We start from the raw sequence: 21,838 nt of genomic DNA, 5'->3' as shown, positions 1-21,838 counted from the left end.
ATCGTATCTACATTTAAACAAAATGAAAAAGGTAACTGGCACTGGCGCTGCCTTTGAGCACATTTCCCTTCCTCCTACGCCCCAGCCTGGCTCTCCAGCCACATGGAGCACAGCCCCTGCATGCTCCCCGGTACGCCTCCCCAGGGAGCACCTGCAGTCCTTGGCTGCACTTCATTTGTGCGATCGCTCTTGTCGTTTCCTGAGCACTGACTCAGGTCAGACTCAGCCCCTGCGATCTGATCCCTATCACGGCTGAGCCAGCCCATACCCAGCCCATAGGGCGCCTGGGTGGAAGCAGGCCTTCGGGGGCGGGCTGCCCTGAAATCTTAGGAAAGCTATCTTCAAAGGTCTGTACCGACATATCCCGGACACTTGCATGGAACAACGCACGCTGGGCCTCCACAGTAATAACAACAGAAGGACAAGGCAGGTCCAACTAACCAACAGTAAAGAATATTTCAGAATTTGAAGCACAACCTCCAGTTCATTACTCAAAAAAAAAATTTTTTTTTTTTAAAGAGGATCGAAGTACACATTTTCACCACAGAGTTACTGTCACATTGCCCCTGCTTCTCATGGCTCTGCTCAGCCCAACTGTGCAGGAGTGACCGAGGTGGCCGCCAGCGCGTCCTCTGTCAGCATCGCCTCGGGGCTGCCCGTGGCGGTTCTGTAAGTCTGTCAAGAAGATACATCACCTCCCGGCTCATTTTCTCATCACTTATCATCATCACCACTGGCGGTGGCAGTGGCACCTACAGATGTCAAGGACATGAATATAGACCTCCTGGAGGTGCCTTCCTATGCAGTTGTCCTCCGCAGAGCCAACTCTCAGCTAAAAAGATTCCATTTCCCGGAAGTTGTCTTTCTGATGATAAAACCTGCCTTATGGACTCGGACATGAAGAGGAATTTGTGTTTTCCTCTAAGCAAGGGATCCCTTGCAGAAGAGTAAGAAATACATTAAGGGAAAGTGAAAATAAATCTAGACACATGAAAATGAGCTTCTCAATATAAGATCAAGAATGTAAAAATACCTAGTTTTTAAAAGGAAACACTTATTCTGAAGGTATTGCCTTTTCATTTTAAGGTATTTTTTAACAGCTATACAAGTAGGAGAATTACAATAAAAGGGAAAATAATCACTTGCATCCCGTACCTTAAACTCATTACTTAATTTGATTTTCAGTGCTTCTTCCTTCCTTTCCACATGCTTGTACTATTTATATATAGTATATTTTAAATTATAGCAGATATAGAATTAGTCCAGAAAAGAATTAGGAACCCTACTATCATGCTTTAATGAGATTCATTCAGAATATTAAAAGTTCTTCTGAAATCACAGCAAGGTTTAAAATAAAAACAAATGTTCATTTATAATATATGTAGCCAGAAATTTTATGATTTATAGAAATCTAAAAATAGGTTCTTAAGCAAATTACTTTTTACAAAAAGAAATATATCACTCTTCCTCTGATCCTCATAAAGCTTTTCAGAGAAAAACATACACACTCATACTTGCAAATTACTCAGAATAATGATCTCTTCCATTCTGGTGGAATCTGAGACAATTCAGGCTCTTTGGATTCCAGCTTGTCAGCTGAAACAGACTTTCTTCCTATCCTATTTCTTTTCATTAGGTCTGTTCTCCATAGTGGATTGTTAAATTGCAGGCTATTCCCACGGCTTTGGTGAACACAAGGATGACACTGGGTATATAATCGGGTGCAAAGTATCACCAGAAACACGGAAACTCAGGGAGAGGAATCAGAGAAACATTCATCAGAGTGGGTACTGGGTGGACCTTTACATATATGGAAATACAAGACTAAATGCAAAATGCAAATGAACACGTCTTAGCCAAGCACGTTAACAAATAATCAGTGAGCCCATTTGAGGTATTCTGATGCTATAAAGAACAATGTATACTCGAGTCTGTGTAGCCATTTCCATGAAACATATCCAGTAGATACTATAAATCATGGTATTAAAACAGAAAATCTTGGCCCTGGCCGGTTGGCTCAGTGGTAGAGCGTTGGCCTGGCATGCGGGGGACCCGGGTTCGATTCCCGGCCAGGGCACACAGGAGAAGCGCCCATTTGCTTCTCCACCCCCGCCCCCCCTCCTTCCTCTCTGTCTCTCTCTTCCCCTCCCGCAGCCAAGGCTCCATTGGAGCAAGGATGGCCCGGGCGCTGGGGATGGCTCCTTGGCCTCTGCCCCAAGTGCTAGAGTGGCTCTGGTCGGGGCAGAGCGACTCCCCGGAGGGGCAGAGCATCACCCCCTGGTGGGCAGAGCATCGCCCCTGGTGGGCGTGCCGGGTGGATCCCGGTCGGGCGCATGCGGGAGTCTGACTGTCTCTCCCCGTTTCTAGCTTCAGAAAAATACCAAAAAAAAAAACCCCCAGAAAATCTTTACATTTGGACTTGGAGGATGACAGTGAGGTTCTTTATCCTACAGTCCGGAACAGAAGAGTTAGAAAAGTTCTAGCCCATCACAGGCAGACCTGGCCACTGCTCATATTTATCTCAGTGGGTGGGATGGTCCAGCCTCAGACTAAGGGGTCCTAGGCATCCAGGATTGTCCTTTAGTTCCTACTGGACCTTCATGCATAGCTATCTTCTTCAAGAGGCCTTATTCTACGGCCCCGTTCCTTATGTTTGGTTTGAACGCTTCTCTCTTGCCAGTTGCCACTTTGAAAGTATTATGTCCTCATTTATCATGTGCCAAAATCCCTGTGGTTCATCAATCCCAGCCACAGTCCCAAAGTGAACTGCTTCTTTTCAGTTGAGGGTGAGTCCACAGTTATCTCATGTTCACTGCTTCCTCCTTCCTCATCTTCCCATGCACTGAGCACCTGGCCCCTTGAGGACTCCCATCCCAGGAGTTAGATGTCCGATGGGAAGGGATGAGGTTGGATTAGAGCAGCTGCTGCAAACAACCCCACCTGATAAGGACATTGAGCCAGGCGAACCCGTGGGTGCCGTCCTCATCCTGCCCCCTGGCGCCACTCCAGCCCGCACACCAGCCCACAGTGGAAGCCAGTGAGTCGTCTTTCCTGACCGAGGACACACGGGCTCTGAAGGAAGGTGCAGCCACAAAGGACATACACCGGAGGCCCATGAGCCGAGTCTGGCTCACAGATGTGATGTGTTTGGCCCTAGCAGTGTTTTAAAAATAATCACATCAGTTGCCAACACGCAGACCTTGGGTGATTTCACATTAAATTCTGGGTTTTTGGCTTCACTTAAAAAATATCTGAAGCTGTGGCAGCACAGGTCCGCATTCCCCATGACAAGAGCTGGCTTCAGCTGAGCTGCAGCTGCCCTACCTGTCCAGGAGGCCTGCTCCCCAGCCTGCCGCCCCTCCCGCCTGCCGTCCTCACTGACAGGCCCTGGCTGGCCTTGGGCTGTTGGAGTGGTGGACCCTTCAAAAAAATTCAGCATTAAACAGTAAGTACCGCTCCGCCCTCAGTTTTTTTGTTGGTAGTGGTGGTGCCTCCTGCCAAATACTGTTTACTTCATTTGTACTCTAAGATTGAATTTGTAGTCTAAGGTTGTTTTAAATTCTCATACCGCAAGCAACAACAACATAAAATTTCTTACACATGAACTACCAGCATGTTACAATTTGTGCTTTTACAGGGCCTTCATTCTATCTCTTAGGAGTAGGAAAAGAAAACTTTCAGGAACACGTTAAAATGTGATGAGGCGAAGAGTATGTTTTCCTCCCTTTACAATCAGAGGAAGGAAGGGTTCTTGCCCTGCTGTGACAGGCACTGTGGGGTGACATGGTGCCACTTCCCCGTTGTGAACAGACGGGACAGGAAGCGGTGTGCCAAGTGTAAGCCACAAAAAGACCTAGGCCTTCCTTCATCTGGCCAGACCAGCAGCTTGGATGCAAGAGGACCAGCCTTCCTCAGGCCAACCAGAGTGGGTTTACGCCTCAGTGCAGACTATTTTTCAGCCTCCGCGGAAAGGGAAGTCCAGCGTGAAGTCCTTTACACGAGGTTTTATTGCTATGCATCATAGTTGGCCCTGGGCCGCTTGGGAACTCAGGACGCAGTCATTTATGAATCTGTACTGCACCCCACCCTGTTAGCCCCGGCCCTACGAGCTGCAGTCACTTCTCCGGGGTCACTGAAATCCCAAGGGCTTCCTTTAGCATTGCCGCCCCTACCACCCACCACACCTCTCACAAGGTCTGCCTACCTTCTGTATTGAAGCGATACCATTTTTCTCAGTTGGGCTTTTGATTTCTTGTCCCTGATGCTGCCAATTTTTAATCTGTTACTCACTTAGGCAGATACGGCCATGTTGGGGGTAGAGGTGAAGACGGAGAATGGGCAGGAGGTGAGAGCATAGAAAGGTAACGAAAATATTTTTCAATGGCTTAGCTCTACCAATTTGGGTAGAAAAACTTATAGGGAGGGAAAGAATAAAAATATGCAGAGGCGCAGACCCCAGGCTAGGTGATGGGGGACCCGCGTGCTGTGCAGAACTTGTGGGTGACACACTGCTCTCTTCTTTCGATGTGCCCAAACCACTGGGAAAAACTTTACCCAGACTCCAAGCTGATGCTCCGCTAGAGAAAGCAAAGTACAAAATAATCAGCGTTGACTACACACAATGTCTGCAGGGTTTTTCCTTCTCTCACTGAGTTTTGATAAACTGCCAAGTACAGGAGTCCTTCCAGTGCCTATAAAAGTATGTGGGAGGGGCTCATAGCCCTAATGGGTCTATCAACACCATGTCACCTTCTCACGAGTGGCCTTCGTGATAGCCCAAAAGCTTCCTTTCAGGGAAGATTCAACTTGGGAAAAAGCTCAAAGGAAGTAAAAGCCCAACTGGATAATAAAAATCAGACAAGCAATTTAAAAAAGACCTTCCCCCTCCAGTAGTCTGATTTTCAGGTGAAAATTTTAATTTTTTTTTTTTGTTGTTATTGTGACTTAAAAATTAACTCTGAAAATAATTCCAAGTGGAGACTTCCAAAAATCTGGTGGGTAATGGCAACATCAACTGGAAAAAGTTTGGAGTGGCCAACAAAATTTCTTTGAGAAACTACACCCATTTAACATACACATTCTGGTGTGCTTGGCTCATAAAAAAAAAAGGGAAAAAAAGGCTTACTGAATTGTGACTGCAGTCACATATCACATAAATTGCTCTACTGAAATTCTTCTTAAAATGAATTGCCTCACTCCATTTTACAAGGAGTCAGCGCGGACTCATTCTGAAGGCTCACGTTACCCAGATTTCTCCTTTTCTGCCAAAGTCACTGTTGCTACATTTACCGGTAAACTATGAGGCTCGGTAATTAAAAGTAAGTTAAGGCTGTCAAAATAAATGAGCAGAGTACATTCGGTGATGAGGTAACCTCAGCTGATCTGTATCACAACTTCTCTCTTTCCTGTTTAATTCACCCATACTTGGGAAAACACAGCAGCTCCCTACACCCCTACACACGTGCACACACACACATACACAGAAACATTTGTATTGGGATAAATTTTCAGTTTGAAAGCCTGCACGTAGATCCTGGACTGACTTTCTTTAATATAACAAGAGCTTTAAAAATTCACAAACTGAGAACTGGAATGCTTGGGTGAAAAAAAGTGGAATATGTGAAACGTTTGTCCCCAGCTGGCTCAGTAGTTTGGCTGGCAAGGAAGCAACTCATTCCAAATGTTGGATTCAGTTTCTTCCACTCTCTGATTCAACAGTGGCCAGAAGCATGGCAGTCGCTAAATGTCTAGTCCTGCTGCAGAAAAATAATAGCGGTAAGGAACTTGAACTGGAAGGAGACAACTAAAGGACAGCCAAGAAGTACCCATGGGGAGAGAAAGGGAGAAAGCATACACTGCGTAGATTTCTTTCCCTTCTTCCTTCATAGAATATTCCTGCATGCACATGCTGGATGAGACATATTCTACTCTCCATGCCTGCACAGAGCATACACTACAAGAGAGACAGACAAGAAAACAAACCATTATAATAGGATACAGCCCTGGCTCAGGCAAATAAATGCACAGGAGTCTGAGACATCTAACCTAGACCTTGGAGATGAGAGACATCTGCCCAGTAGAGGGGAGGTCTCAGCTGAAAGCTGGAGGCGGGCACCTATGGTGAGGGAGCTGTAACTGCAGAAGCAAGGGTTGCAGGTAGTAGTTATGTTAGATAGGACAAGGGTCTCCAGGTCTGGGCGGTTCTTACTAAATGCTATTCTTGCTATGTTAAAATGTAGCACAGTATTTTGCAGAAGCAGCTGTAACTTGATGAGCTTGACCAGAACCCAACCTGATAAGTTTAGCCCACTGCCAAGAAGAAATCAACATGTAATTAACCAAATAGTATATACAAGCAATGGCTAAGCCTCCCTTTGGGGACACAGAGCTTTCCATGTGAATCACCTCTCTTTTACTGGCTGCAAGTATACAGAACTACCTAATGATAACCACATCTCGTTCTCGAATAGAATATCCCTTCAGCGAACCCCTTGAGTCTGGTAACGGTTAAAGCGTGGGCTAAGGCCTGGAGGTGAGAATTCTGAAATGGAATTTCCAGAAAGATGAATAACACTGATATAGCGCCCGTTGCTCTTTTTTCCACAAAAAAAGGGGGGATCTTGAAGTGCGAGGGCCAAGCTGGGGTGATAAAAAGGGGTAGCTGGGGGAGTATTTCTAAAACCAGAGTGTAAACAGAGCACATCCTCTTGGAATATCAAATTTTCTGGCATGTTTGGAGAGAGTTTGCCATCAAACAAGAGACTTCAGGATAATATATTGAGCCTGCACCAGCTCGTGGGGAAGGGGTGTGCGAGCTCCTGTTTGAACATCCACAGAAACATTCATGAAGCAAAACTTTGCACCAACATCTAGGTCTGGGTGCTTTTACATATGCTTTCTTATTTATGTTTCACAAACAGCGCAGGAGATAAATATATATTATCTTTTGAGAGGACAAGGCGAGAGAGGCTCTGTAATTGCTTCCTAGTCACACCACCAGGACTCCTGATGTTCAATCTGCTTTTCTCCCTTATTTCACAGCTTGCCAAACCTGCAATGGGAAAGTAACACCTTACCTGTGTCAACTGTTCTATTTCTTTTTAAATCACATTTGCTGTTTTGTTAATCTGACTTTATATGTCATATTACAACTCTGTAAGGGAGGCTGAGGGAGTGTATTGTGACTTGCAATCATATTCTATTTTACAAATGGCAAAACTCAGAAATGTTTGGGCCAAGGTCATGGACTACCAATTGGGGGCAACACCAGCTCAGACAATCCACTTCCCAATAATGAGTCCAGAGCTCTTATGATTCACTCTCCTCGCTCAGGTAGCTCTGAAACATTGGCATGTCTTTGAACCATGTAGGGCAGTATCCCACAGACAATCTGAGCCCTGAATTGTATTGCTTTTAGTGAACTGTAACCCCAAACAAAGTGCTCTTTCCTCTCTACAGCAGAATGTAAACAGAAATGGCAAACATGATCTTCATCATGAAAGAAAAGTGTATAGGTCTTGGTGTCCCTACCATACCTTGCCCATAGATACCCCTGAACTAGTTTGTGAAACATTATATGCCACAGCCAGTTGTTTAATACTTCATCTTAAAAAAAAATCTGATTATGACCATCTTTCCTTGCACCTTATTAAAAAGGCAAGTAAGCTAGCACTGTACTAGGAAACTCGTTCTAGAGATCAGGAGTGCTCTGACAAATCCCTACGAAGGTCACCCTTTTTGTGGTTCGCAGCCCTGGCTTGTAGTTTAAACTTCTTGCTAATGATTTGGGAGGTCATTTCATTATTTCTAAAATCTAAACACTGAGCACGAACCAACTTATACCAGAAATTCAGAGTTTGGAAACACCTTAGTTTTTAAGCCTAGAGGTAGAGGTACTTTTAAATTTGTGTGTGTGCAATTTAAAGTGAGAGTAATATTTAAAATTATTTTGGAAAGAAGGAGAAAACGCCATGCTCACAGTAGCTGCACAAGAGAATTGAAGAGAATGTACAATAAAAAAAAAGCATATCTATGTATAAAAAATACACACATATACAAGAAAAAATATATTGTGTTCAGTTCTGGATGCCACTTCTTAAGAAGGCCACAGTAAATTGGGATTACCAAGACACAGTAAGGAACTTAAGACATCCCATGTTTGGACAATTCTGTCTGAAGTAGCACAGCTAAGGAAATATCTAACTAGAAGACAAGGGCACTCTTCTCTTTCCCGAAGAATCTACAAAGCTATCAGGTGAAAGAAGAATTTGACTTCAAGGGTAGATCTTAGGGGAAATTTCAGGGATGCCAATCTCAGCAAAGATTTCCTACTAATTCCACCTGGAATGGGCCGACACGGAGTGGGTGACTCTATGAGATCACAACCACACCAGCAGGCAACTGTTAATATAGAGGTCTGGAGGGATCCGTGGGGGAGAAAGATGAGAATCATGAGTTGGGAAGAAGGAAGAGATGACCTTCTAACTCAAAGATTCTGTGTGGTCTGAGATGGCAGTGGTAACATGCCTGAAGCCAAACCAGAACCTCAGGACAGTCCTGACCCACTTCATCCTCTATCCAGAGTGCTACCATGATGATCTCTGTTGAACTTCCCTTATCATATTTCATCTGCCATCCAGATCCCACCAGGAATGTGAACGAAATATGGAGGTTAAGGGAGGAGAGGGGAAGAGAAGGGAAGGGAAGGGAGGAGACAGAGAGAAATAATTTTAAGGAGAGAACTGAAATGGTACTCATCCAATGTGAATATGATTTACTCTCTGTGGAAGATGAAAACTTATCAATTCCACAAGGACAAAACTATGACCTAATGTGGTCCAAATAAAAAGAAAATATCTGAGATGAAAAAAGAAACATTTCTAGCACCAGGAAGTTGAGCCTGGACTTAAGCCAACTGTGTCTTATACTGGCTTCTGGAAAAGAACTATGGAATAATTTGGGAACTGGAGCCCTTACTCAGTTATGTACAGGAAACTATCCAAATCCAAGTTCCCAATTTTTGGCACACCTGAAGTGGTCATGATTTACTCCTGATTTTGCTTGATTTCTATAGTGGATTTGTTTGGCAATTATTATGGAGAATGTATGGAACACAGATGACAATCCTGATTCTCATTTTAGAGCAAAGTAGACGTGATAGCAATATGCACAGACAGCATTAAAGACCGCAGCAGGAGTTAGTTGTCCTCGTTTTGTTCTCACACCTCTCGTCTGTGACCAAACTGAACAACACTAGACCAGTGATTCTCAAAGTGCAGTGTGCATGAGAATCCTCTTTTTAAAACAGATTGCTGGGTCCAACTCCAAGAGTTCCTGATTCAATAAGTCTGGGTTGGGGCCTGAGAATTTACATGTCTAACAAGTTCCCAGGTGATGCTGATTCTGCTGGTCCCAGAACCATAGTTGAGAACTACTTCCTAAGATCAATGACTTGTCCCAGCCCTGGTTGGCTACATCTGTACTTAATTAAAAGACAGTGACCTCTTCCCTGCACCCTCATCTCCACAGATGTTAACTTCATTATACAGGATCCATGCCTAGTGCCCTTCTGATTAAACTGCCTCAGTGGACTTGACTAAGCATTTCCCATGAAGACCACCCAGAAACCTCAGTTCTTATGTGTGTGAGAGTGTGTTTGTGCATTTAATTCTCAGTGTTATACAAGGGACATTGGTCTACAAAACCCTACAAGATTTGGGCCTGGGTTACTTTAAAATCTCCTTTTTCTATAGAACATCATGGCAGCAAAGATGTTCTAAGTTTCTCCTGTTAATGAGACCCAATTTATAATTTTACTCGCAGCCTTTTCAGAGTACGAATCTCAATGTAGGGATATCCATTCACCAGAACTACAGTATAGTAAATCTCATGTCCACTAATAAAGAAGGAAAATGGAAAAATCTAATAATTCGTTTAAAAGTCAAGGCTTATACAACATGTATGCATCATAGATATTTAAAATAATGACTCGTTGAATCTAAAGCAGTCCAAATGGCTACACTGGCTAACTGTGAACAATAAAATCCTGCCCATGTATTTAAAATTCTAATTATAATGTGCTTGCTTATTTTTATTGACTCAAAATCCAGAAAACAGGTTAGTATAAAGATTTTTTCAAATTTTCCAATTAAAATGTTCCAATTCAATAACCAAAAGAGAACATAAACTCTCTTTAAAATAAAAGTTCCTTTTTTTATTTTCTGAAGAAGAGTATATAGTTTGATATTTAGGTGATGAAGCAAATGGGCTAATGTCTGTAGTAACCAAATATTTTCACATCTGCATACACACAGAGTATCACTGATTATTTAATCCAATGCTTTTATCTAGCCCCCATTTACTGAAGACACTTAAAGGAAAATGAACAAAATATGCTTCTATCTTGGATGAGGTACTATGATTAAAAGGGCCAAAACTGAACCCTGCATGCTTAAGTAGTGCACCTCCAGCGTGCCAACGCATTTCAAGAAAATTGTAAGATGAAATCACAAGGTTACTTTCAGGGAGTCATCTAAGAAGTGTTACCCACAGTTTGAACAATATACTGTTTTAAACACAATACCTTGCACAGAGAAGTACTTAATATATTGTTTATGTTGGGTTCATATCCAGACTATGATCATTGCTGAGTTACTTGGTAAGTTCTACATGAACAGTCTTAGTATCGGACCAGCAGTTGAAAGCCACTGACCTGAACAACAAATGCTGTGATGACTATTTGTGTTCAACTTGTAACAACTTAGTGTTCATATATTTTCTACTTGCACAGTTTCCCTCAGAAGTCTCTTTTTGGGGGCGGAGTCAATCTTCTAGTCCCCCTTTCAGAAAGGGTCTTTTGATATGGGCCATGGAAGCTTTGGCCATACCTTCCAGTGATGGGGCTCGTTTCCCATTGATTAAAACCAAGTAGGTTTTTTTTCTTTTTTTTGCCATTAAGTGCATGAAGAAGGAATAACATTTGCAGGCTATGGTGGCATCCCCAAACTAGAGCCCGCGGGCCGCATGCGGCCCCCTGAGGCCATTTATCCAGCCCCCTGCCGCACTTCCGGAAGGGGCACCTCTTTCATTGGTGATCAGTGAGAGGAGCATTGTATGTGGCGGCCCTCCAACGGTCTGAGGGACAGTGAATGGGCCCCCTGTGTAAAAAGTTTGGGGACCCCTGGTAGCACCCCAGAAGGACAGCAACTTCATTTTGTAATTCACCAGCATAAGCAGGAAAGGACTGAAAACAGAGAAGCCTGGAGAGAGGTCTGTGAGAACAGCTGGAAAAAAGACAAGGGCTGCCAAGTCTTTTAAGAAACAGACTAAGATAAAGTGAGAAATCCAAAGTAGAGCGATCAGCCACCCTAATAAAATACTGAACTTGGCCCCTCTAAGAATTTCAATTTCTGAGTCATCATCTCCCATCCAGATGTCACTAGATGTCATCTTCCTTCTTTCTGAAAGGAGAAAGGACATCCAGACACAGACAAAGACTAAGATGGCTAGAGGAAGAATATCAATAAGAACTAAAAATATTTTCCCATAGTAGAACTCTACCTGCTTGCTTCCAAAGTCAATTAGGCAATCCACGTAAACTCTTGTTAGTGGACAAGGGGTGTGTAGCATTCCCCGCATTCGGGGATTCTGATCTTCCAGTATAGATGAAAACTGGGATGTACGCAGCCACACCAGCCACCCAAAGAGCAGCAACCACCTTCAAGGAATGCTTCTGGTGGTCCAGGTTTTGAGCCTCACTCAAGGGGTGGATTGCTTGGTAGAGCTTCCAGTGGTAGAGCAATGCAAAGTGTACCGTGAACCAAATGGCCAGTGAAGTCGTGAGGGCTGCCGTGAAGTGCAGGACTTTGCAGCCAGCTGAATCCAACATGAAACCAGAAGAATAAACAGCTTTCCTGACATTCACCACCAAGTTTCTAATGAGGTAGACAAATGTAAGACTGCAAATCAGGAAAAAGGATGTCTATATCTGCCCAGTGATGCATTTCCCGGTAGAATAAAATAAACACAGGTTTCCAACCAAGCTCACAAGGATGAGGATGGTAAAAGGGATGATCTCAAGCACGTCTGCAGATGGCTTCATGGTAAACGGCACATTGGTTATTTCAAATGTCTTCTCTTCAGTTTAAGCTTCTGGATAACCAGTACAAGGTCTTTAGCAAGAACTCTGGTTTTTTTTTGCTTTTAATCCACTATATGTTGACAAAACCACCTGGTGTCACCCTAACAGTTCAGAGATGGTCTGTAACAGAATTCTGCTTGCTCCAGTGATGAGCTGCTGAAAACAAACCCTTCTCAAGAGCTATCTGCTTTATCATCTCTGGGGACCTAACTATGATGAGAAAGTTCTAAGTATCATCACTTAATTAAAAGTTCTTAGAAATGTATTTATAACACTGTAATCCAATTTCCTAGATACAGTGCCATATAGTTTTCAACAACCATGAGAGAAAGAATAAAATTAAATTTGTGACAGCAAAGGAAAGGTGGCCAGCGGTTGAAGTCACCCTCTCCATTCACAGAAAAGAAATGAAAGAAGTGGGCATGCCTGAATAACAATGAAGATTCCCAATAAGAAAAAGTGACGAATTACCAATGGCTGTAATAACATGACAGAGATCGTGAAGTATAGCAGTTTTCTAGTTTCTCCACCATTTTTGGAAAGCAGGGATACTCTTATCTGTTCTGGGGATCTCAAGTGCTTGTGAGTATTAAAAAAAAAAGATCATAGAAAATACTCATGAAGGCAGTTGAGAAGGAAATAAAGAAGGGAGGAAGGAATAAAGAAAGTGATTAGGGAAACTCTCCCCTCCAAGAGCACAAGAGGCTAAGAAAAGATTTCTGTCCTAAGCATGATTGGAGAGCACAGAGCAAGAACAGAAAAATGGCACTGAAACACATTATTCTAGTAATTTGATATTAATTCACTTTTTGTATGAAGTTTTTTGGCCAAGTATATCATAATGATCCATTTCAGGGACAAACTACTTTCCCTCTACTGTATTTGCCTGTAACTTTTGCTGTCAATCATCCCACGCTATCCTGTCACAATATCCGCTTCAGTCTGCCCCAGTGGTGGACTGGAGCCCGCTTGCACTGACTTGAGTAATTGTGCGCATCTCTTTCCAACTCTGTGGTCAGTGGCTTCATTTTAGGAGCTTGAAATTAGGTATGCTTGGAGTATTTACACCATGGAAATGAACAAATGCTACAAATCAGGGCTTTTAGAGGAAGAGAATTGTTTTACTAGACCAACACTAGGCTGAAAAAAAAAAAAGGACATTAGAGTAATAGAAAATTAGCTGATATTTTATCTACAAAGGATAAGATCAGTATTTGGTACCCACCAACCCATTAAATAAGGGTATGTGTAAGAGGTTTATGGCAGCACTAGCAGGTAAAAGAGCTGGCCCCACAATTCCACCGGGGGAGAATGAGCCTGGGGTGATAACACTTCCTGTTAACAAAACAACAACAACAAAGTAGTAACAGTAACAAGACAATAATAATGCTCAGATTGGCTACCATTTATTTAACACCAATAAGAGCCAGACACTATGTTGATGTTTCATAAAGTTAACCTCATTTAATCCTTAATATCATTCTCATTTCACTGACGAGGAAAAAGAAAACCCAAGAGGAAAAGTAAATTGCTCACAGCTACTGAGTAATGGAGACAGAAATCAAGTCTAGGTATGACGGACCCAAAACCACCAATTCGTCACGGCCTCTCCACACATGCTGTCAGATTGTGAATTTCCTGTTGACTATTTTTGATCTTCCTCCAATGACTTACAGTTGGTACACTCAACATACAGAGCCCATGATAAAATCCTTTTGCGAAGAGTGTCGTCAGGTTTATAATACACAAATCATGTATGTTTTGGGGTAACAGTCATCTCCCTTCTCCTTCAATGATAACAACACACACACATGATGGGTGTTTTACACATCTGCATGTCATAAAGATCTTTAAACCTTTTACACACCAGTTCAAGATACCTTACTTGAAACAGAAAAAGGCTGTTTCCAATAGTCATGAGCCCACCCCCTTCCTGACCGCATTTAAGCAGAGGCACAGTCTACTTGGTGTGAATTAGGAGAGCAGCAAAGAATAACCTTAAACAGCAGGCAACATACAGCCTACCCTCATTTGAGATCTATTAGGATATGAATTAAGAAATTGTCTGTGTGATGCTATTTCTCAAATATGCCCAAATGGTAACAATTTACGGCAAGTCAATTGACCTCTCAGGGCTAAAAGGGTAAAAGAAATGTTTTGTAAACTCTCCACTCTGCCCTCCCCCACAAAGGCTTACATAAACATTTGTTTTTCACAGGATCAGCAAACATAGTATGTCCCTTTGCATTGGGGCAAACGTGTAAAATATATGTCATTTTTTCCTCTACAGGATAATTTTTACACTAGCGAAATAGTGCTGATTAAAATGTAAGGAAAGTAAAATTAATTTTTGTGAATACTGGCTTGATTGATGGATAATACTTTCATTAACTATGGCATAGTAGGGCTGAAGAAGTACTTTTGTAAGGCTTAATTACCTATCTACTAAGAACCTTTAGCATGACACTGGACTCTAAAGATGACAGACAGGAGTGGAAGCCATTGTCCCTGCCTTTGAGAGGCACATGGTTGAGTCGTAAGAACACAGATGTATAATGCATGTTATATATTACATTATGTGTACAGATACATACACACATATATCAGGCCATTTATTCAAAGATATATTTAAATATTTATTTATTAAAATTAATAAGTAATGAATAATATAGTGTAATAAACTGTCTGGTCTTGAATTCAAAAATAAAACATTCAGGCAAGAGAGGGACTCATGGGGGTAGGACTATTTGTAACCATCAGTTCACAGAAAAGGAAACTGAAGCAGGGAGAAATTAAACTACTTGTCCTAACTAGCAGGAAGAGGTGGCATGGAACTCTCCAGACCTCTGGCTTCAACTCATCTGAATCAGAAAGGGACACGGTCAAGCAAAGCTAACTGAATTGTGAAATAGGGGTGCTAAGAAAGTTGGGTGCCACTCAGTGATGGGATTCAAATACTTTACCAACCAGTTCTCTGCCTCAATAACCATTTTAAGTATAAAAAACAATATACTGAAAGGTAGTTTATTAGTTCATGCATTTTTTTTTTTTTTTTTTTACAGAGACAGAGAGTCAGAGAGAGGCATAGATAGGGACAGACAGACAGGAACAGAGAGAGATGAGAAGCATCAATCATCAGTTTTTTGTTGCGACACCTTAGTTGTTCATTGATTGCTTTCTCATGTGTGCCTTGACCGGAGGGCTTCAGCAGATCAAGTAACCCCTTGCTCGATCCAGCGACCTTGGGTCCAAGCCGGTGAGCTTTGCTTAAACCAGATGAGCCTGCGCTCAAGCTGGCAACCTCGGGGTCCTCCATGTCCCAGTCCGACGCTCTATCCACTGCGCCACCGCCTGGTCAAGCAGTTCATGCATTTAATACTTAAATAAGAACAATAAAAGAGGTACACAAAGCTAAATTTTTTTCACCTGTGGGCAGAATGAACATTACTGTGGGTGCTTAGAATATGCAGTTGCGCAGGTGAATGTTAAAAAAGAGTTAGGAATATAAACTTGTGATTTCCACATTGGGTGGCTCCTCAGGTGCTCACTTTAGAGAGAACCCTGATTACAAGTGCCATTTTATCAACTGGTTCGCCGAACTCAAAAAATTCGGTATTGTTTCTGCCGAACCGGTGCGAACCGGCTGAGTCCCACCACTGGTGCCACTCCTGAGATCCCCGAGAGGGGCTGCAAAGAGCTCCCGGCGGCAGGCGGCAGAAAGCCCATTTCTCAGAACATGGCCCCGCACCAGGAGGGCCCAGGAGGCCATGCTGCTTCCTCCACCGAGGAAGGTAACTGTTCGTGTCCACTTCAAGGAGGAAAGAAAAAACCAATCTTCCTTTGGAAACTAAACATAGGCTCCTGCCAATCCAATTTCACTGAGGTCATTTGAGAACTGAGGAGTTCAAAGGTTCCCTACAGCTTCCATTTACTTTGGCATCAGATTTAACAGAAAAAGAACTAAGGGAGAATGTATAGTATAAGGCCCAGGCTGTTTTCCAAATCGCAAACTGCTGAAGTTATTTAGAATTTACTTTAACTCGCAATCACATGTAAAGTGGTTCAGATGTAAATGCTTTCCGCGTGGCTTAAGACAGTCTAGGTTTCCTCAAACGCACATGTGCTGTTCTAATATGAAAGCTGTGGGTTCAAACTCTCAAATACACTGGGTTCCTCCTGATTAGAGGCTGCTGTTGCTTTATGCGCCAGTTGGTTGGGTTTTAGGAGGAGAAATAGAGCACGCAGGCTTCCTTTGCTGGGGCATTAGGTTTTCACAGTAGCGCAAAGATAAACAAACTTTGCAGGCGGAGGGGAGGGCACTTTCTCTTTTAAACTGAGGATGTAATATAAATAAATGTCTTTTAAGAAGAGATGGTTTGAAACTTGATTCTGAGGCTGCATTGATACAAAGGCACTAATTTATTTTACTGAAGATCAGTATAGCACACATGGGGAAGGGCATGCCATCTTGACAGGCTGGTCTAACCAAGCTGGATAATTCACTAAGAATAATTCACAGAAAGATGCTACTTAAAATTGTTTGACCCGCTCCCTGTCCAGGAGCAAACTGATATTTACATTTTCATATACAACCACATGGAGGGAATCACCAAATCTTTTCTCTTATAATCAATGACTGCCTGAAGTTTTTAATTCTCCCCAAGGCAGCTAATTTCTGAACAGCCAGTGTAGGACTGAAAACCCCTGGCTCCAAATTAGAAGTGAATGACGAGGAACTTCAGGCTGGCTGGGGCCCGAGCAATTAAATGGTAACTGCCTTTTAGATATAGGTACTAATGCTGCTGATTATGTTAGTGTGCTCGGGGCTGGGAAACTTGGACCAAGCTCCAGGCCACTCTGGTTTGGGGGAGGGGGCTTTGATTGATGACACCTGACACTGAGCTGGACCCTCAGACACATGCCTTCTGCAACCTTCACTCTATCCTGTGAGGTACTCCTAGTTTCAATAGAGCTGAGTCACTTGACACTGAGCTGGACCCTCAGACACAGGCCTTCTGCAACCTTCACTCTAACCTGTGAGGTACTCCTAGTTTCAATAGAGCTGAGTCACTTGACACTGAGCTGGACCCTCACACACAGGCCTTCTGCAACCTTCACTCTAACCTGTGAGGTACTCCTAGTTTCAATAGAGCTGAGTCACTTGACACTGAGCTGGACCCTCAGACACAGTCAGTTCTTCTGCATCCTTCACTCTAACCTGTCAGGCACTCCTAGTTTCAATAGAGCTGAGTCACTTGACACTGAGCTGGACCCTCACACACAGGCCTTCTGCAACCTTCACTCTAACCTGTGAGGTACTCCTAGTTTCAATAGAGCTGAGTCACTTGACACTGAGCTGGACCCTCAGACACAGGCCTTCTGCAACCTTCGCTCTAACCTGTGAGTTACTCCTAGTTTCAGTAGAGCTGAGTCACTTGACACTGAGCTGGACCCTCAGACACATGCCTTCTGCAACCTTCACTCTAACCTGTGAGGTACTCTTAGTTTCAATAGAGCTGAGTCACTTGACACTGAGCTGGACCCTCAGACACAGGCCTTCTGCAACCTTCACTCTAACCTGTGAGGTACTCCTAGTTTCAATAGAGCTGAGTCACTTGACACTGAGCTGGACCCTCAGACACAGTCAGTCCTTCTGCAACCTTCACTCTAACCTGTGAGGTACTCCTAGTTTCAATAGAGCTGAGTCACTTGACACTGAGCTGGACCCTCAGACACAGTCAGTCCTTCTGCAACCTTCACTCTAACCTGTGAGGTACTCCTAGTTTCAATAGAGCTGAGTCACTTGACACTGAGCTGGACCCTCAGACACAGTCAGTCCTTCTGCAACCTTTGCTCTAACCTGTGAGGTACTCCTAGTTTCAATAGAGCTGAGTCACTTGACACTGAGCTGGACCCTCAGACACAGGCCTTCTGCAACCTTCACTCTAACCTGTGAGGTACTCCTAGTTTCAATAGAGCTGAGTCACTTGACACTGAGCTGGACCCTCAGACACAGTCAGTCCTTCTGCAACCTTCACTCTAACCTGTGAGGTACTCCTAGTTTCAATAGAGCTGAGTCACTTGACACTGAGCTGGACCCTCAGACACAGGCCTTCTGCAACCTTCACTCTAACCTGTGAGGTACTCCTAGTTTCAATAGAGCTGAGTCACTTGACACTGAGCTGGACCCTCACACACAGGCCTTCTGCAACCTTCACTCTATCCTGTGAGGTACTCCTAGTTTCAATAGAGCTGAGTCACTTGACACTGAGCTGGACCCTCAGACACAGGCCTTCTGCAACCTTCACTCTAACCTGTGAGGTACTCCTAGTTTCAATAGAGCTGAGTCACTTGACACTGAGCTGGACCCTCAGACACAGGCCTTCTGCAACCTTCACTCTAACCTGTGAGGTACTCCTAGTTTCAATAGAGCTGAGTCACTTGACACTGAGCTGGACCCTCAGACACATGCCTTCTGCAACCTTCACTCTAACCTGTGAGGTACTCCTAGTTTCAATAGAGCTGAGTCACTTGACACTGAACTGGACCCTCAGACACAGTCAGTCCTTCTGCAACCTTCACTCTAACCTGTGAGGTACTCCTAGTTTCAATAGAGCTGAGTCACTTGACACTGAGCTGGACCCTCACACACAGGCCTTCTGCAACCTTCACTCTAACCTGTGAGGTACTCTTAGTTTCAATAGAGCTGAGTCACTTGACACTGAGCTGGACCCTCAGACACAGGCCTTCTGCAACCTTCACTCTAACCTGTGAGGTACTCCTAGTTTCAATAGAGCTGAGTCACTTGACACTGAGCTGGACCCTCAGACACAGTCAGTCCTTCTGCAACCTTCACTCTAACCTGTGAGGTACTCCTAGTTTCAGTAGAGCTGAGTCACTTGACACTGAGCTGGACCCTCAGACACAGGCCTTCTGCAACCTTCACTCTAACCTGTGAGGTACTCCTAGTTTCAATAGAGCTGAGTCACTTGACACTGAGCTGGACCCTCAGACACATGCCTTCTGCAACCTTCACTCTAACCTGTGAGGTACTCCTAGTTTCAATAGAGCTGAGTCACTTGACACTGAGCTGGACCCTCACACACAGGCCTTCTGTAACCTTCACTCTAACCTGTGAGATACTCCTAGTTTCAATAGAGCTGAGTCACTTGACACTGAGCTGGACCCTCAGACACAGTCAGTCCTTCTGCAACCTTTGCTCTAACCTGTGAGATACTCCTAGTTTCAACAGAGCTGAGTCACTTGACACTGAGCTGGACCCTCAGACACAGTCAGTCCTTCTGCAACCTTCACTCTAACCTGTGAGGTACTCCTAGTTCCAATAGAGCTGAGTCACTTGACACTGAGCTGGACCCTCAGACACAGTCAGTCCTTCTGCAACCTTTGCTCTAACCTGTGAGATACTCCTAGTTTCAATAGAGCTGAGTCACTTGACACTGAGCTGGACCCTCAGACACAGTCAGTCCTTCTGCAACCTTCGCTCTAACCTGTCAGGCACTCCTAGTTTCAATAAAGCTGAGTCACTTGCCCAGTTGGTTCCAGCTGGTACGTGACTGAATCTAGAGTCTCACCAGGTAGGTGTGTGTGGCTCCCAGAGCAGTCGGTTAGGAGAGCCTTGAATGGGAATGGGTAGAAATACTGAATCCAAAAACTAGGTAGCAGAGAACGATGAGAGAACTTGAGAATCAGACCTTCAAGAAAAAGTCTGCCAGTCCGAGGAGCCCCGTGGTGCCTTTCCTTGCCACTGTGGTAAGGAAGAGCCTGCGACAGAGAAGCTTTGTGAGCAGGATCTGGGAAAGCCCCATGTCAGAACCAGAATGCAGGAGGCTGGGAGGGGAGGAGCTGTCGCCGAAGAGGAGGGGCTTCCCGAGCACGGGGAAACCACTGCACTTCCAGCACTAGCTAGAGGTGCCGGAGGAGAGGCCCCCAGACGTCTGAGTGGAAGGACTGACAAACCAGGAAATAAAGTGGAGGGGCAGACCTATTCTGGCACTTCCTATAGGCCAATCTGTAAGAGTGATGAAGTCTGTCCCTAGGAATCTGAAGCCAGAAGACCTAGGTTCAATCCTAAACTATTTGTGAAAGGTCTGTCGAGTCATATCTGCTCTGACCTCAGGTTCCCCACAATGAAATATCTAGTCATATATGTCTGTACAAGTGTGTGTATATACACATGTACACACATATATAAACACACATACATATATGTTTATGTATGTATGTACCATATTTACCCATGTATAATATAAAACACTCCCATGTATAAGATGCACCTTAATTTGGGGGCCCAAAACTTGAAAAAGAAAAATGTATTACATAGAGTTAGTGAACTCAAGTTTTATTCATCATAAAATTCATACAACTCCTCATCACTGTCAAAACTCCCATCCATTAGCTTGTCTTCATCTGTGTCTGATGATGAATCACTGTCTTCAACAATGAGCCCAAAAACAAGCACGAAAAAATGGGAAATGCAAGTTAAAAAATCTACAACCACTGTATAAGACACGCCCAGGTTTTAGACCCCAAATTTTTCCAAAAAAAAGTGCATCTTATACATGGGGAATATGGTGTATGTGTACACATACACACACCTATGAGGCGATCATAGAGTCAAATGAAATTGTGAACCCAGTCTGAAGGTTGCAAGGTGCTATACAACTGCTAGTTTTTATTAGTATTTATTTCCTAAAATCACCCAGACGTAGAGGTGCTTTATGCTTGTAACTTGAAGGTGCTACGTGGGCTCTTTGCTGAAGGCTGAAATTTTAAACTCACTGTCTGCAGCATAAGCTCAGTTACTGGCAGGCAGTCCATCCTTCTTCAGGCCAAGTCCATCCCTGAGCCCCTTGGTTTCTCTCTCTTCTGTCCTCTAAAGATTAAACCCATCTCTTGCTTTTTGTACTTGATCACAAACAACCAACAACCTACATCAACCCTACAGATGAAATCCACCCCGTCTTCTCTTCTCTCTCTGGACTTCTCTAAAGAGGCGACTTTTCTAAAGAGGCGTCTAGATTACCTGTTGCCACTTTATCTCCTTTTAGCTCTTAATCCACCACAATCTCCTTTTTACCTCTTTTCCCTCTGAAAATGATTTAGAACAAGATTAGTTCCTACTACTAAATCCAATTACAGCCTGACCAAGCAGTGGCGCAGTGGATAGAGCGTCGGATTGGGACGCAGAGGACCCAGATTCGAAACCCCCAGGTTGCCGGCTTGAGCGCGGGCTCATCTGGTTTGAGCACACCTCACCAGCTTGAACCCTACATCGCTGTCTTGAGCAAGGGGTCACCGGGTCTGCTGTAGTCCCCCCTGCCCCTGGTCAAGGCACATATGAGGAAGCAATCAATGAACAACTATGGTGCCACAACGAAGAATTGATGCTTCTCATCCTTATCCCTCCCTGTCTTGTCCTTATCTGTCTGTCTCTCTGTCTCTGTCACACACAGACACACACACACACACACACACAAAAATCCAGTTACACTTCGCCTTGTCTTACGTTCTTTCTTTTTTCTTTAAGCCTCTAATATTTTCCCTCCTTATGGGTCAAGAGCCCAGTCCACTTCTCACTCAACCACTGACCCCCGTAATGTACAGATTTCCACCTGCTCCTGGATGTCACCACCTGATGTCACCACCTGGATGTCCCCCAGGCTGCCCTTCAGCTTTCCT

The 21,838-nt window shown here is 43.8% G+C and overlaps 1 protein-coding gene across 4 annotated transcripts in view; it reads right to left on the bottom strand.

The window, feature by feature from the left end:
• Nucleotides 1–21,838, bottom strand: part of SNCAIP (synuclein alpha interacting protein) — a 166,038-nt gene that overhangs the window by 75,683 nt on the left and 68,517 nt on the right. The gene's annotated exons all lie outside the window — the stretch shown is intronic.

The sequence above is a fragment of the Saccopteryx bilineata genome, chromosome 4, assembly GCF_036850765.1.
Source record: "Saccopteryx bilineata isolate mSacBil1 chromosome 4, mSacBil1_pri_phased_curated, whole genome shotgun sequence".
Taxonomy (NCBI): Eukaryota; Metazoa; Chordata; class Mammalia; order Chiroptera; family Emballonuridae; genus Saccopteryx; species Saccopteryx bilineata.
Note: the sequence above shows the minus strand (reverse complement) of the source record. Positions and strands in the feature narration are given on the sequence as shown.